The sequence below is a fragment of the Trachypithecus francoisi genome, unplaced genomic scaffold (assembly GCF_009764315.1).
Source record: "Trachypithecus francoisi isolate TF-2019V2 unplaced genomic scaffold, Tfra_2.0 Lachesis_group15, whole genome shotgun sequence".
Lineage (NCBI taxonomy): Eukaryota > Metazoa > Chordata > Mammalia > Primates > Cercopithecidae > Trachypithecus > Trachypithecus francoisi.
The window spans coordinates 93,255,850-93,260,286 of NW_022681460.1; the positions used below are offsets into that span (position 1 = coordinate 93,255,850).

Consider the following 4,437-nt stretch of genomic DNA (forward strand, 5'->3'; position numbering starts at 1 on the left):
TAGACAAATTTAATCTTAATGAAAAAATCAGAACAGGGATAGCAGGGGTATAGTAGTATCTGTTGCTACATAACCAACACCCCAAATTGAACAGCTTGAAATAACAAGAAGTTTTATCAAATAATTTCTGTGGGTCAGAAATTTCGGACTGATATAGCCCAATGGTTCTGGTTCAGGATCTCTCAGAAGACTGAGGTCAGTACATTGGCCAGGGCTGCACTCATCTCAAGATTTGACTTGATTTGGGCTGGTTTATTCGCTTCCAAGATGGCTGTTGGCAAAAGGTCTTGGTTCCCTGCTGTTGACAGCAGGCCTCAGTTTCTTGCCACATGAGTCTTTCCATAGAGCTACTTGAGTGCCCTCACAATTTGGCAGCTGGCTTCCCCTAGAGAAATTTGCAATGGTGGCCAGGCACAGTGGCTTGTGCCTGTAATCTCAGCACTTTGGGATGCTGAGGCAGGCAGATCACCTGAGGTAAGGAGTTCAAGACCAGCTCGGTCAACACGGTGAAACCCTGTCTCTACCACAAATACAAAAATTAGCCTGGTGTGGTTGCACATGCCTGTAATCCCAGCTAGTTGGGAGGTGGACGCAGGAGAATAGCTTGAACCCAGGAGTCAGAGGTTGCAGTGAGCCAAGATCATATCACTGCACCCCAGCCTAGGCAATGGAGAAAAAAACAAACAAACAAACAAAAAAAAAAAACCAGAAATCTGCAATGTCTTTATAAACCAATCACAAAAAAGAAACTCCATCTCCCATTTCCACAGTATCCTACTGTTACCCTGGTCAACATTATTTAATGCGGAAAGACATTACACAGTGGCAAGATATCAACAAGTGGTAAAGATTGCAGGCCATCTTAGAGGCTGACTACCACAAGAGATGGAGGGTTGACTAGGAAATAACATAAAGGAACTTTCTGGTGAAATATTCTATATTACAATAAGTATGTGGGGCTGGGCATGGTGGCTCAGGCCTTTAATCTCAGCCCTTTGGGAGGCCTAGGCAGGTGGAACACTTGAGGTCAGGAGTTCGAAAACAGCCTGGGCAACATGGTAAAACCCCGTCTCTACTAAAAAAACAAAACTTAGCTGGGTGTGGTGGTGCACACCTGCAGTCACAGCTACTTGGGAGGCTGAGGCACAAGAATAGCTTGAACCCGGGAGGCAGAGGCTGCAGAGAGCTGAAATCACGCCACTGCACTCCAGCCTGGATGACAGAGCGAGACCTTGTCTCAAAAAAAAAAAAAAAGAAAAAAAATGTGGATTTTATGTGTATATGCATTAGTCAAAACTGTGCCGCTAAGATTTGCACATTTCTATCAATGTGTGTGTGTGTATATATATAATTCAATGTATATATACAAAGTATATAAGAAAAATTATAAATAATAATCAAGGAGGGGTAGAGAGGGGATAGAGGTATAGATGATAAAAGAATGGTAAACAACAGTTTTTGAAGTTGAATAGATTGGTGCAGGTGAATTTATTAGACTAAAATATTTCATATTATACTTTATAAACATTCAGTTCAGAGGGTCACATAGAAAGAGTCAGGAATTTCATATTCATGATGTTTACCCAAAGATGCATCCAAACATCAATTTCTTTGACTTGATATTAATGGAAATACTTTAAAGTAGATCACATACATCTTTGACGTATTAACTTGTGTAAATGTATACATATTCATGTGTGTGTGTGTTTATATGTGTTTTGGGGGGAGGTTCTTGTTGACTCAGGGTCATTAGTATGCATGGTTATTACTGTTTTATTTTGTGATAAAGTGTTTTTGGACTAAAGGCAGCTGAAGAATAACTTGGATTGATTTACCTAATGGGATTTCAAGCCTTTTCTCTTAGAAATGGCTTTGTAAATATTAAATAACACCCAAAACTTCCCAGTAGTAATTAACTCTTCCTACCAAAGAGAAATGTACAAAAATTGATTCTAGAATACTTTGTTTGAAATCTATTGACTTTTATTACATTACTTCTGTCTCTTTTCTTTCTGTTGAGCCACCCGGATGTTCAGCTGATGTTTAGTTCTAGAGCAACCCATTTCCTACTTCTAATTGCTGAGTCTACCCCATTGAGGACAAAGGAATCAGATACTTGGTTCAACCCAGAGACACTTCAAACTTATAGCAGTGCGTAGATAACAGAGACAAGCTGCCTGGGTTCAAATACTCTTTTCACCACCATTAACTCATTGTTTGCTTTGTCTATGTTATTTAACCTCTTTATGCCTCATTTTCTTAGATATAAAATGGGCTTAATAGTACAACAGAAGATTGTTGTAAAAGGACTAAATCAGCTAATACTTATATAATGTTCAGAACAATACCCAGCATTATAGATATATTATTTCAGTGTTTAAGTAAGTTCTGAGGAATTTCTGCTATGCTTCTTCATTTGGTGAGTAAAGGGGCATGTTACATGAATAATGAATTACACAGAGCACACACAAATAGGATTTCCTATTGAAATCACACACAAAAAACCAGGTTAACTTGATACATACAAGCATTATTATGCGCAAAGCCATATACCATTATTCCTAAAACTGTAAGCAGCTTACATAAAACTGTAAGCAGCTCACATAAATAATTTTGTAAGCAGCTCACATAAATGATTTTCTGATTTTATAAGCAACTCACAAAAACAGTTAGCGCTAAGGTTAGGGTAAATAGACTAACCCTAAATGTAATTAGAATTCCTTTATATACTCAACCTTCTTTACAATTTTGCTCATTTAATTTTAGTAATTTCCAACATCTAAAATATTAATAATATTTTTCTAATACCCGATATTTATCATCATCTTCATCACAAACACCCATTTTAAATGCCAAACAGCCTGCAATCCAGCAGCTAGAATTCACAAGCTTAGGACATTTTCCCCACCTTCTTCTTAGTTTAGGTTCCCCTGGATTCATTTCTGCATTTCTATCTTGTCAGTCTCTTTTGTCACACTCTCTCTGGGATTTTGGGACATTTGTCCTCTGTTCTTGCCTTCTCCTGCATACTACTAGTTCTGAGAAAAGGAGGGTTGGAGATAACTAAGGCTTTAAAGGCACTCAGCAATAGAAATATATACATATATATATGCCTGGATCAAGCAAGACACTCCTTTATTCTTCTTCAAGAGTAAATTAATCTGTGCCTATTTAATTTTGCCTTGTTGCTTACATTATTGTAAGGAGAAAGAGGATTTGGTTTGAATCCTTGGAGTGTCGGGTGCTCCTACAGTGTGATTTTATGCCTAAGAAAAAGGCATGCCTCCTCTTACAAAATTACCTACATGCCTCCCCTAATTTTCTGAAATGTCTTTAAGAATTAAAAATAAAAGGTCACCCTGCAGGGTCTGTTGGTAGCCTCCTGGAGTTCTGCCTCCAGCCAAAGGAGGCAGAACTAGTCCCAGTGTGAGCAGACAAGTGTGGCTGACAAGTCCCAGTGTGAGCAGAAGGTGCCAGAGTAGAAGCCAAGAAACAAAACTCTCTGCGGCTCCCTCTGGGACTTGCTATCTGGGCTACATATTTGGCCACCCCCTCCTAGCAAAGGCAATGGCTTCCAGACTTCTGTACGGTCATCCTCTTGCTGCTTGCCTAGGGCAAGGGCACCTTGTGCGAGAGGATTGCTCAGAACTTAGGCCTCCGACATTTCTAGTTGCCACTGCTTGCAGGAGAACATCAAGGTCAATACTGGAGTTGGTGACATGGCCAAGCAGTACATAGACAATGGTCTTTTGGTTCCAGACCTGTGATCGCATGCCTAATGATGTTGGAGTTGGAGAATAGATGTGGCAGCACTGCCTCCAAGATGGCTTTCCTAGGACAGTAGGACAAGCTGATGTCCTGGACAAAATCTGTGAAGTGAATCTAGTGATCAGGTTGAAAATTCCATTTGAAACACTTAAAGATCCTCTCCTAGCGGAAGGGTATATAACCTGGAATTCAATCCACCTCGTGTATATGGAATTGATGACATCACTGGTGAATCATTAGTCCAGCATGAGGATGATAAACCCAAAGCAGTTTCTGCAAGGCTAAGATAGTACAAGGATGTGGCAAAGCCAGTCATTGAATTATACAAAAGCCAAGGAGTGATCCACCAATTTTCTGGGATAGAGACTAACAAAATCAAGCGCTGTGTTTACATGCTTTTTTTGAACAAGAACACAGCTATTTAGTCGAAGACACATATTGACCCTGTGCAATGGAAGAATTAGGAAGATTTAGTCATTCATTCAATTGTGTCTATAGTATTGGTATTGTGTCCAAATAAGAAGCTACCTGAGATAGTCTGCAGCTTATTTTCTAGTTTTAATGGTGAAGTGATAGGAAAACTAATGAGTAGAAAGAGTTCATGAAGAGTTCTGCCTTTCAAAAGAGTCACCTTCACATGTTTAAAGTATCTCAGCACATCTCAAGTCC

At 39.5% G+C, this 4,437-nt stretch overlaps 1 pseudogene; it reads left to right on the top strand.

The window, feature by feature from the left end:
• The first annotated feature begins 3,619 nt into the window (after window positions 1-3,619).
• On the top strand, window positions 3,620-4,232 carry LOC117097413 (annotated as a pseudogene).
• Window positions 4,233-4,437: the final 205 nt, after the last annotated feature.